This window comes from Spermophilus citellus, assembly GCF_964194105.1.
Source record: "Spermophilus citellus genome assembly, chromosome: 8".
Taxonomy (NCBI): domain Eukaryota; kingdom Metazoa; phylum Chordata; class Mammalia; order Rodentia; family Sciuridae; genus Spermophilus; species Spermophilus citellus.
This window is the reverse complement of record NC_138189.1, coordinates 56,845,188-56,857,777: the sequence shown is the minus strand read 5'-3', so window position 1 is coordinate 56,857,777 and position 12,590 is coordinate 56,845,188. Positions and strand designations below refer to the sequence as shown.

The 12,590-nt window shown below is 33.3% G+C and overlaps 1 protein-coding gene across 1 annotated transcript in view; it reads right to left on the bottom strand.

Moving 5' to 3' along the window:
* The window catches only part of NPFFR2 (neuropeptide FF receptor 2), an 85,816-nt gene that overhangs the window by 72,363 nt on the left and 863 nt on the right, over positions 1-12,590 (bottom strand). The window lies entirely within an intron of this gene.

Below are 12,590 nucleotides of genomic sequence, written 5' to 3'. Positions count from 1 at the left end.
TGAAACCACCATTTGTCCCAGCTATCCCACTACTTGGTTTATACCCAAAGGACTTTAAAAACAGCATACTACAGGGCCACAGCCACATTAATGTTTATAGCAGCACAATTCACAATAGTTAAATTGTGGAACCAACCTAGATGCCCTTCAGTAGAATGGATACAGAAAATGTGGTATGTATACACAATGGAATATTATTCAGCATTAAAAGAAAATAAAATCATGGCATTTGCAGGTAAATGGATGAAGCTGGAGAATATAATGCTAAGTGAAATTAGCCAGTCCCCCAAAACCAAATGCCAAATGATTTCTCTGATTTAAGGATGGTGATCCATAATATGCTGGGGGTGGAGGGGAGGATTAAATGAACTCTAGATAGGGCAGAGGGGAAATGGGGAGGAAAGGGAAGGATGGAGGCATAGCGGTTGGAAAGATGGTGGAATGTGATGGTCATCATCACCCTAAGTACATGTAGGAAGACACAAAGGATGTGACTCTACTTTGTGTAAAACCAGAGATATGAAAAATTGTGCTCTATATGTGTAATATGAATTGTAATGCATTCTGTTCTCATATATAACAAATAAAAATTTTTAAAAACTATGGCCAGTTAATCAATACAATCGATTTTTATTACTAGTTAGCAACTACAATTAGGAAATAAGAATTATGTTTTAATTATGGATAAGATAGCTGAAGAACTCTACAAACCTAAAGCATGATAATTTATGACTGATAACCCATGACATATATTATGGAATAAACATTAAGTGATAACACACCTATTATAGAGTATAAGTGGTAAAATTTCTGTATCCATGTACTTTTAAAAAAGTGGTTCTAGCAAAGAAGAGAGGAAATGATGTCATGATACCACCCAACACAGAAACACAACATAAATGACCTTCAATATCTTACATTTAGATTGAAAACTGAATCTGATTTACACTTGTTTTATCCAAGTAAAAAAAAATTGTTAAGGAAAATCTGTTTCTTACAAGAACATATCAGTTAATACTAGTTCCCCAATAGCCAAATCTTCTGTAAGAAATGACATAACTAAATGGAAGAACTGCAACAAAATAGGCAAATAGAGTCAAGTGAAAATTAGTGTCCCATGAAAAGTTTGCCTTAAAAATCAAGATACATCTGTACTAAGAGATTTGATATTCCCAGTGAAACTCTTATTTGAGGCATAGGCATTTTGCTATTGAAGACTAGAAAAATAAAAATCTTTATAGGGATGCTAATCAATAATCATTAAACTTTTTGCAAACAGCTTCACTTTCCCTGTGACTGCATTTATGTGTAGGATGTCAATTTTGTGTTCCCCTCCCTGGAAGGTCATTTGGAAGGAAGGAAGCAAAAGATGTTAGTTGTTGATGTATGTGGGTGGTTGATTCCTCCTTCTCCTTATTTTTAATTCTACCTGTTATTATATTAGCAGTTGATTTGTCATTTGCCTGGCTCATCATAGCTCCTGGAAGAGGCAATAGGGGTAGCCTAAGTAATTCTATAATATGCTCTACAAGGACATTTTGTTCTAATAGGTCTATGTCAGAAAACCACAACAAAAACCAGTATATTTGGTGTAACATACATGGTTTACACTAGTGAAAGCTGGAATCAAGGAACTCAAAAGGAGTATTTTTAAGTTAGCTGAATATGAAGAGCAAAAGAGAGGTAGAAAGTGGAAACATGAAATGATACAAAAGATATTTTAAAAGTATTTTATCCTGCATACCTAAGTAAGGTATGATTAGACAAGAAGTATATTTTCTCATTTTTAAGGAAGATGGTAAAATTGTATTTAGATGATTTGTTATTTTGCAGATCAAAGGGCAATATTTCACTGTTTCTCATAAATGAGTATAGGCAGTTACAATGAACAAGCACTAAATAGTGTTCTGTGGACAGTGCAGACTGCTTCTTCAATTGCCTTTAGGATCACATCACTGATGTTCTGTCTCAAAGTGCAGCAGGAAGATGAGGGGCCATTCTGTCTGGATGGCCAGGAAGTGGATTCTCCTGCTCTCTCATGACTTGTTCACATTAGGTCTTAAAATGATCTGGCCTCCCTAGCACTCATCATCCTAAAGAAGAATGATTGCTTTACGTCTTTAGTTTTTCAACATCCACCCATTCTTCAGGGCATAGAAATTGGACTCCTGCCTCAGCTTCTTACCTTCCTTGCCCACTCTAAAGCATTTGACACTCTTAATATTCACTTTGAAAGTACATGCTTTGTTGGGATAGTCTGTACTCTGTTTTCTTAAAATGAGATATGAATGAATGTATAAAACCAAATTTTGTTAGAATATAACAATGTAATCACAGATAATGAGTTTTTCCAATGTACTAAAAATAAAAAATATCTTACCCAAGTCTTTTTCCTCTTGCAACTATTTTTTTTCCCATAAGACATAGATCGAATAAGACCTTTTGATATTTTTTTAATCCAAATATATACTAGCGATAAAATATAAGGGAAAAAATCTCCATAATATATCTTTACATAATTTTCTAGATTTGGCATTTATCTCTTTCTGGACTTACTCCCACCATTTTGCCCTTTAGCTTTACTGGTTGGTTCTCTGCTATATCTGCAAATATTTAAAATGATTCCTTCCTTCCTGCTTTAGCTGTGCTTGTCTTCTCTCCCCCTCCCCTTACTATTTTAACCATTTTTAATTATACAGTTTTGGGGTACTAAGTACATTCATATTATCATACAACAATCACCACCACCCACCTACAGAGCTCTTCATTTTGCAAAGCTGAAACTCTATAAAAATCCAATAACTCCTCATTTGCCCCTCCACTAACGTTGGCAATCACCCTTCTACTTACTGTCTCAATGACACTGACTACCCAAAGTACCTCAAATAAGATGAATCATAAGGTACTTGTTCTTTTGACTAGCCTATGACTGTGTGCCCTTGAGGAAGGTGTAGATTCTGTTGTTCTGAAGTTGAGAACTCTATTTTATCTTTAGATATATTTTATTGTGCTGTTCTAATCTGGTATTTCCTTATATTCTCTCTGGTTATTCTATCTGTTATTGAGAGTGCAGCATTAAAGTCTCAATTACTGTAAAACTCTCCCTTCAGTTATGCCAATTTTTGGTCCACACATATTGAGAGTTTGCTATTTTGTATATGCATGTTTATGATTGTTATATCTCCTTGCTTTATGGAATCTTTTACCATATATAACATACTTGTATATGACATCTTTGTAAACACCTTTGAAATTAAGTTTATTTTGTCTGGTACCAGGATAGCCATCCTGCTCTCATTTGGTTATTGTTTGTAAGAAATAGCATTTCTCCTCCTTTCACTTCAAAACTATTTGGGTGTTTGGATCTGAGTTGTCTCTGTATACAGTATACAGTTGGATCATGTTTTTTTTTTAATCCATCCAATCTCTGTTTCTGATTGAAGAATTCATTTATATTAATCACTGGTAAGTAGGGTCTTACTTTCATCATCTTGTTCTTTTTTCCATGTACCTTACAGACTGCTTTTTGTCCTTTAATTCCTGAATTATTGTCTTCTTTTGTTTGGTTGATGTTTTTCTAGTGAAATGTTTACATATCTTCTCTCTTCCTTTGGTATATACCCTTTATCCATTTTCTTTGTGGCTATCATTGGAACTACACTTAGCATCCTAAAGTTACAACACTATAATTTAAGCTTATCCCAGCTTAATTTTAGTAATACAAAAAAATCTGCTACTTTGCTCTATTTCCATTTCTTTTCATTGTTGGTGTCACAAAATTTTTAATAAATTAGTCCCTTAGATTACATAGAAAACAAAATATAGAGTTACAAAGTAAAATTATACTAATACTTGCTACAGGCTAGTAATTATTTTTAAAACATGTCAGTTGCAATTAATGTAGAAGACAAAAAGTGGCATTATAAGTCAAAATGCCATCCTTTCATTTCAACTTGAAAAAATAATCCCATTATTGTTTTTTGCAGGTTAGATCTAGTTGCAATAAATTTCCTCAGCTTTTGTTCATCTGGGAATGTGTTAATTTCTTCCTTGCTTTTGAAGAACATCTGCCACTTACAGGATTCTTGGCTGACAGCTCAATTGTTTTTTCTTTAGAAATCTGAAAATATCAATATACTGCCTTCTGGCCTCCAATGTTTCTGATGAGAGATCTGCTGATAATATGTTGAGGCTCTTTTGTAGGTGATGAGTCACTTGTCTCATGCTGTTTTCATAACTCTTTGGTTTTGACTTATTTTATAATAGAATTTTTTCTTTTTTTATTACTACATTATAGTTATGTATAATAGTGGGGTTCATTTTAACATAACCCACATTCGTGGAATATGATTTGCTCCATTTCAGGCTCTATTACTTTCTCTTTCCCTGCCCTTCCCCCTCCACCTATTCCCCTTCCTCTACTCCAGAGATCTGCCATTTATTTAATCGATGTTTTAAATTAGTGCTGTATAGATATACCTAGAAATGAAATTCAGTGTGGTATATTCACATATGTACATAGCATAATTTGGTTAATTTTATTCTGTAGTTCCTCCTTTTCCCCGCAATCATTTTGATGATAATATGTCTTAGTTTTGCTCTCTGAGTTTATACTATAGAGTTCATTGAGCTTCTTGGATGTTTATATTTATGTTCTTCATAGAATTTGGGAAGTTTCAATCATTGTTTCTTCAAATACGCTCTCACCTTTTCTCTCTCTTCCATGATGCACATATTGGTGGGCTTGATGACATCCCAGAGACCCTTAGGCTTTGATCATTCTTCTTAAATCTCTGTTCTTTCTGTCCTTCAAATTCTGATTTCTGTTATCTTTTCTGTCTTCAAGTTGACTGATTCTTCTGCCTACACAAATCTGACTTTGAATTCATCTAGTGATTTATGAATTTTGATATTAGTTATTATAGGCTCCAGCTCCAGGATTTCTTTTTTTTCTTACTTTTTTTTTAGTTTATAGATAGACACAATATCTTTATTTTGTTTATTTATTTTTATGTGGTGCTGAGGACTGAACCCAGTGCCTCACACATGCTAGGCAAGTGCACTACCACTGAGCCACAACCCCATCCCTCTAGGATTTCTTTTTGGTTTCTCTCTAGGTTTTCTATACTGATGTTTCCATTTTGCTTGTGCATTGTTTTTTGGTTTGTTTGTTTGTTTGTTTTACTTTCTTCATGTGTTTCTTTGTTCTCTTAGGATCTTGAAGATAGATATTTTAAGGTTTTTGTCTAGTTGATCCATCATCAAGAGTTTTTCTGGGTATCATTGTTTCCCCCTTTGAAAGAGCCATAGGTTCTCATGTTTTTGTAGTTGAAAATTGGACATTTGAATCTAAAGCTGTACACTGGAAGTCAGGTTCTCTCTCTTTCCAAGTACTTGCTCCTTTTCTATTTTTGTTTTTTGATTGTTATAGGCTAATCAGACTGAGGAGTAAACTTTAGGTGTCATCTCATATTTACTGAGCCTGACTCTTCCCTTGGGCACGTGTGGTGACTTTCTAATTTCCTCTGTTTATGTAGTAACTTTGGAGTGTTCTAGTTTTAAATGTGTGGCTATCAAAGTAAAAAATGAAGTGAGGGAAGGAAGCGAGAATAATAACTCTAAATACCCTGGAATTCACTTCAACTTTCAACATTATGAGCTTCTGCTATTTTGCTGCTGTTACTACAAAAACTTGTCAGAAATACAAGAAGAAAACCTCAAGGGAATATCCTGAGATTTCATCAGTGTATTTACTTATTCCTGAAATATTTCAGTGAATGTTTACAAGCATATTTAATTATTAAAATTTGCAGTATAACTGACTTTATGTTCAATGCTTTAATTTATACCTTCGATATTTTCCCCATTTTTCTAATCATTTTTCTTTTAACTCTCCCTTTCTGATTTCTTCACTCCCTCAATTATTACATGACATACAAGCCTACTGTGTATCATTCAACATCCTTATACATATTAAACTCTGTAGTTAACATATATAAACGTATCATTCAACATCCTTATACATATTAAACTCTGTAGTTAACATATATAAACGTATACACACACACACATATGGATATATCCATATTATATAACATAATTAAAATAACATTATTTTAGAATAGTTTCAGATATACAGAAAACTTGAGAGAACAATACAGAGAGTTTCTGTATACCCACCATTTAGTGTCCCTTAATTTTTATATTAGCATGATGTACTTATTAGAATTATTGAAACTATTTTGACAAATTATTAACAATTACTCTGCATATTTTATCTATGTATCCTTAATTTTAACCCATGTGCCTTTCCTGTTGCAAGATCCTATTCGGGGTACAAGAAGATATTTAACATTCATATTTTCTCAGGCTCCTCTTAGATGCTGTAGTTTTTCAGAACTTCTTTCTTTCCTCTTCTTTCTTTCTTTCTTTCTTTCTTTTTTTTTTTTTTTTGATGACCTTGATAGTTTTGAAGAGTGCTGGTTATGTGTTTTTGTAGACTATTTTTCAAATGGCATCTGCCTGATGTTTTGCTCATGATTAAGTTAGATTATGAGTTTGGGCAGGAAGACCACATAAATAAGGAACCATTCTCACCCCATAATAATAACAGTATATGTCATTATTACTTATCACTTTGTGTTGATTTTTATCATTTCACTGAGGTAGTATTTATCAGATTTCTCAACTATAAAGTTACTTTTTATGTCTTCTTTTCATATTGTACTCTCTAGAAGGGAGTTACTATATGTAGCCCATATTTAAGAAGTAGGGGATTATGCTTCAGCTCCTTGAAGATGAAGTACATAAATTATTAGTAATAGTCCAGCATGGGAGATATATCTCTTCTTTCTTATTTGTTTACTTAGTCATCCATTTATATTTGAATGGACTCATGGATATTTATACTTTGGGTTATAATCCAATACTAGCTTCTTTATTTTGTGGTTCAGATTGTTTCTTCTTTGATCATAAGGCGTTGGCTCCTGTGTCATACCTCTCCAAAATCTTATTGAGCACATCTTAAATTTTTGGCTCTAGAGATGCTTCAGGCTCATCTTGTATATTCCTTGTCCTTGATCTTATAATCAGCCTTTCCTCCAGAGATTTCTGGTTTCTTTTATTGGAGGATAGTGTTAGAAACCACAATTAGGCATGAGGGTATTCATTGCTACTGGAAATACATTACTTCCAAGCCCACTCAGCTAACAGAGAAAGAAAATAGAGGTATGTATCCTAAGCCCCGTAAATAAACATATCTATAAACATTTCTACAAGTAACAATATTCATTTATATTAAGCTAAATATGATTTTATATTGATATCTCAACTCTAATTCATAATCATAGATCATAGACTTATTCCATTGCCTCTAAACTCCCACTTATACAGATTTCTGTATTATTCAATATGTGACATTATAGAATTTCTTTTCTGTCTTGTTTTTTTATCTCTAAAATATTTCTTAGAACTCATTTCAGTTCAACTGAAATCTTTACGGATTTTATTTTAATGCATTCACAGTATTCCTTGTTTCAATTACTGAATAAGATAGGATATATTCAGATGTAAGAGGAAACCCACCTCAGACATGTTGAACAATAAGAATAAATTATCACATTTTACTGGAAAGTCTAGTAGGATCATTAACTGCATAATTGGTTTGATTCAGTAACTAGCATCAAAAAGAACTGAATTATTTCTATTTTCTACCATGTCTACTAATTCTATGGATAGCTTCCAATTTCTCCTGAGACTGCATGATGCCTTATACACATCCAGGGAGAAAAACGTTTTCTAGATACAGATTCTCAAGGGAAGCAGATCCCATTTTTTTCCAGAAAACCCCAGGTAAGTTCCACTAATCTCATTGATTTGAATCAGGTAACATGCCCAGTCCTGAAGTAATAATTGTGGTGGGGTGTGGATAAATACTAACTAGCTAATGCTGTACTGTTTAATATGGTAGCCACTAACCACCTACAGCTATAAGTTAAAATAATAAAACTAAGTCATTTAGTCACAATAGCCCCTTTTAAATTTCTCACAAGTCAGGTGTTGCCACTGGCTATGATAGTGAACTGTACAGACAGGACATTTCTTTCATCATGGAAAGTTCCATTTGATAAGAATGATAAAATTTCAACCACAAATGCACTCAAGATCTGGTTATTTTATATAGTTTAATTTAAAGCACTGATGACCTCCCCACTATTGGAAAATGGAATACTTGTTATGTTTGCAATGACAAAACACAGTCAAATTAAGGCAGGTGTTTGAATAAAATGAAATGTCTATTGAAGGCAACGTTTGGAATGGACAAGCAGCAACTATGATTGATGGTGAGAATGATGATGAACAGGACTGAGGTAAGTTGGCTTCAGACTTCATCAGAAAAATTCCTAAATAATAACATAACAGGCATGGCACATTCAGGGTTTAAATTCTTAGATCTGGTATAAATGTTTTTTCACTCATATTCCTAGAGTGTCTGAATTCAATATATTAGTTTAAATAGCTAGGGAAAAAAATGTCTGCTTGGTTAATTTAACTCAGTGTTAATCTGCTTAAATGAAGTTATATCCTTTAATGCTTTTGTTGCAACATGGAGGAAGGAATTTACCTCCCCAATGCATCGGGAGGGCCTACAGAATTTCCCATTTACCAAACCACTAAGAAGTACATTAATCAGTGAAGTACCAGTGTTCTTGAAAAGATCTATGATGTGGATATACTCTGAAAACAGGATGGAAAGATGACAGAAATTCTGTTTTAAAACAAGCTGTCTGATTACAAGAGGCATTAGAGGATCCTGGAGAGGAAGAGCTAAACTCCCAAAGAGGAGTGAGTGTGCTAATTCTGATAGGAAGCAGATTCAATAAGGTAGTAAGATTTGTTTAACCCCCCAGAGATTACTGCAAAGTGCTATTGACCTTTTTATGCTGTCAGTGATAGAGAGAACTCTTAAGAAAAAATAAATCACTATGTTTATTTCCCACCTTATTTCTACCTGCAAAGCATAATAGCATAATAGCAGTTAGAAGATAAAACAGTCTTTTAAAAATGTAATTAAATTGACTAGTTTTGCGACAGCACATGTTTAAATTGTCCTGAATTTTTTATCTACTTCTGTAAAGGTTATAAAACATTAAAAAAAACAAACAGAAAAACAACATGATGAGATTCAAAGATAGCCTAGCTCTATTCCAGAACTTTAATACTTGTAGTACAGGAAACCTGTAATATCATCACATACTAGCAAGAACTTATTGTTCTCTGAGTTTTAGCACACACAAATTTAGCTTTCCTTCCTTACAATTTCCACACAGCCCTTTCCCTAACTTTAATTTGGCAATTGCATCCTATTCATATCATAAGTGTGAAAACCTTTGTCAGTTTATACCAGGGTACCATCTGTTTATGACAACTCTCGTTGCCATAAAATGACAAGATAAGAAATATGAAACACATTCCACTGTAACAATCTTCTTTCACCAGTCAACAACATCACCATCATTTTCCTTGAACCGTTAAATGCCCATAATAACACTACTGTAGGACCAGATCACAAACTGTCTTAAGACATAAACACCAATTAGGATGACAGGAGGAGACCACTATGTCTAGATAAAGGCATTATTTGTTGTTAGGGTGCCAAGATGTGATGATGTCATTCTGTGACCCATCCTGCAAGTAAACAATTGACATGCTTTTCTATTAAACTGGTCCCTGAACCCTAAAATAACCAGTTTAATTGCATAAAAGAGTTTAATCTTTATCAAACAGATGAAAACTGAAATAATTCAAAAGATTCATTTAATAAATATACTTTGGTTCCTGTTTCCAATTGGCAATTTTAAGAAGACAAGCTCTAAGTTCAAACAGTTCTATTTTTTTCCATTTTATCGCTGTTACTCACTTAAAATCCAATTGTGCCATGCAATAGAACACTGAAACTATCAAACACAGGTTGAAAGGTGGGTTTTAAACATTTTTGAACATTCAAGAGGTAAGGATCTTCAAAAATGGTGAAATATGGTGAATAGAAATTATTTATTTCCTGCTCCTGGTGTTTTCAAGTGGAAAGAGCTTCAGGTAAACTCCCTAGCTCTTTATTCACTCCTTCATAAAGAGTCAAGAGGTCTAGGAGAAGAAAATGAACTTTCTGAGCTTTTTCATTGCTTCCTGTAGGATCTTTCTGCTCATAAAGTTCATATGTTTTCTGCTCATTAAAGGATTAAAAAAATAAAAAGGAACTCAGTTGTTTCTTTGTAATTATGGCATTGAGTGATAAAAATCTGTTCAACAGAGGAATAACTTTATAGCAAATCCTCTTGCTCACAACCCTCAGCCACATTTATTTGAAAAGTACTTCCATCACTAAGAAAGCCAACATTTTGATGTCTCTACTCAAGACACTACACCCAGCATAGCCAAACAGACTGTCCTGTTCACTCCTTCTAATAGGAAATTTTACAGAAGAGGCACTTATGTTGTAGAATTTCAGGGTCTTGCCTTAGGCCAGTGGCTCTCTATTGGCAAAGCAAGAACATCTGAGCCTTCTCTGCCTTTGTACCATAGAAACATAGAAACCTAGAAAAGTGAACCGATTTGAGCAATCTTTGACACATAGTAGTTAAATGATTTGCCAGAGAGAGGATGAGCAAGAGAACCTATCTCTTTGCTTTCACAAATCTTGTATTTCAAAACTCCAAAAAGCTCACAAAGGTCCATTCGAAACAGTTGTCTGCTGTGTAACCAGTGCAACTTATCATAAAGGCGGTACATTTTTAGCTAGCTGTCTTTTAGTTTAATAAATAAGGGAATCACTGGACCCCTAATGTTCGATTACAAGGCAATTTGAAAATTCATTTAAGAGTCAATTTGTCCCACAAAGCTAGACTTAAAACCAAAGGGAAATAGAAAGAAAGACTAGCTGTTAACATCAGGTTAAGTATAAGCATAAAATTGATATATCTAAAAGGACAATTTGTTAAAATTATTAACATACAATATAGATGTTTTAGCCATGTAAATTATATTTATCTAAAATTTTTGATTATGCATGAGTTTTAAAATGTTTATTCTAAAAGCAATTCCAATTCTCTATTAATGGAGAATGGTATTTTACAAAATGATTATTTTTAAGTACGTGAAACTTTGAGGAACTGTTTTCCTTATTTTGTGTCCTAGATTGTAGTTAGAAATCCATAATGCAATATCAATAAAAGATTTATATCATAGAGGCATTTGCATGGAATATTCATTCTCTCTCTCTCTCTCTCTCTCTCTCTCTCACACACACACACACACACACACACACACACACACACACTAACACAGCCAAGAACAATAACAACTGCAACAAATGAATTGATTTTCCAATTTTCCAGGAGCAAATCATTCACTGAATTACAGTGAATTTATACCTATACATTCTATAGATTTTGATATCTGTAAAAGAATATTGGGGAACAGTGAGATATAAAACTGAGATAAAATGATCATAAAAATGAAACAATAGATCTCTAGTATACACTTCAAAATTCTTTGTAATACATTTTTTTAATACATTGAAAATACCAGATAAAATAAACAGGTAGACAAATAAAAAACAATTTGAACTTCAATATTCTTGAAGTTGCCTGTAGACATAAGGAAAAGGTTGCTTGAAGAAAGAGCTTATTGAATTACATGGACTTGAGGAACACATATTGACATAAATCCAGGGTAATTATTAGAATAACATATGTGTACTATAAAGCAATCATAAAAAACACACTTTAAAGCCAGGCGCGGTAGCGCATGCCTGTAATCCCAGCCTCTTGGGAGGCTGAGACAGGAGAATTGAGAGTTCAAAGCCAGCCTCAGCAACTGTGAGGCACTAAGCAACTCACAGAGGCCCTGTCTCTAAATAAACTACAAAATAGGGGTCAGGATGTGTCTCAGTGGTGAGTGCCCCTGAGTTCAATCCCTGGTACCAGAAATAAACAAACAAACAAATAAACAAAACCTCACATTTTAAATTATTAAAATATCCACATTTTAATATTAATATGTGCCTTTAAAGATAATGCAATAAGTAGTAAGATCACAGATTAATTAAATGATTAGCCTATAGCAACTTTTAAAATATGGGAAACTAAACCTTGCACACTATCACTGCTTTGTTAATGATATTAGTGCTATACTTGAGCACTTTACAGCAATTCTGCAAATTCAACCATAACTTAAAATATCATTAATATTGCCCAAGATGTTTAGGTTTATAATTTCAGTTGAAAACTAAAATATTTCCTTCACTGTTTCTAGACCATTGACTTGTACATCAGTTTCACTCATTAGTCACCAGTTGAAAATGATTTGGATATGTGTAATGAAAAGAGAAATTTAGATACATGGTTACAACAATTTTGACTACTTGGATCAAAAACAAAATCTTCTCATAGTTCATATTATATTTAAGGTTCTTTAACATAAATCTCTAAAATATTTAAAACCTCGTTGAGGGGGAAAATGTATTTTTGTTTCTTCATTTGTAGTTCTATCTTTAACAAAAAGAGTGGAGTAAATCATAGTCTTCTTCCCCC